Source organism: Leucoraja erinacea, chromosome 4, assembly GCF_028641065.1.
Source record: "Leucoraja erinacea ecotype New England chromosome 4, Leri_hhj_1, whole genome shotgun sequence".
Lineage (NCBI taxonomy): Eukaryota > Metazoa > Chordata > Chondrichthyes > Rajiformes > Rajidae > Leucoraja > Leucoraja erinaceus.
Window position 1 is genome coordinate 106,927,186 of NC_073380.1, and position 369 is coordinate 106,927,554.

A 369-nucleotide genomic window follows, 5' to 3' on the forward strand; every position below is an offset into this window, starting at 1 on the left:
CCCGGGTAGGGGGATGGGACCCAACGGGTCCGCCTTGGTCTAGTTGGTATTAAAATGCTGATGCATTATGCATAATCAGGCACCTGCTTTCTTAGAATAATTGTCAATTACAACAATCTGCCGGTTTTTATAAGATTCTTCAGTGGGACAAGTAACGACATTATATGTGGAATTGCTGTGGATATTCTGAGCAATGGTGCAGAAAACGAGTTAGGAAATCCATCCTATGAGATCTAATGCTGTTACTGGTCCCATGAAGACATCATATGGCGTCAGCTTGCTCTTTTTGCCAACCCCTGTAAGATTGCAGGAGTGTGATCACAATATCATGAGCTTTCAGATGGCCCCTCTCCGCTTCGCCTGAAGAAC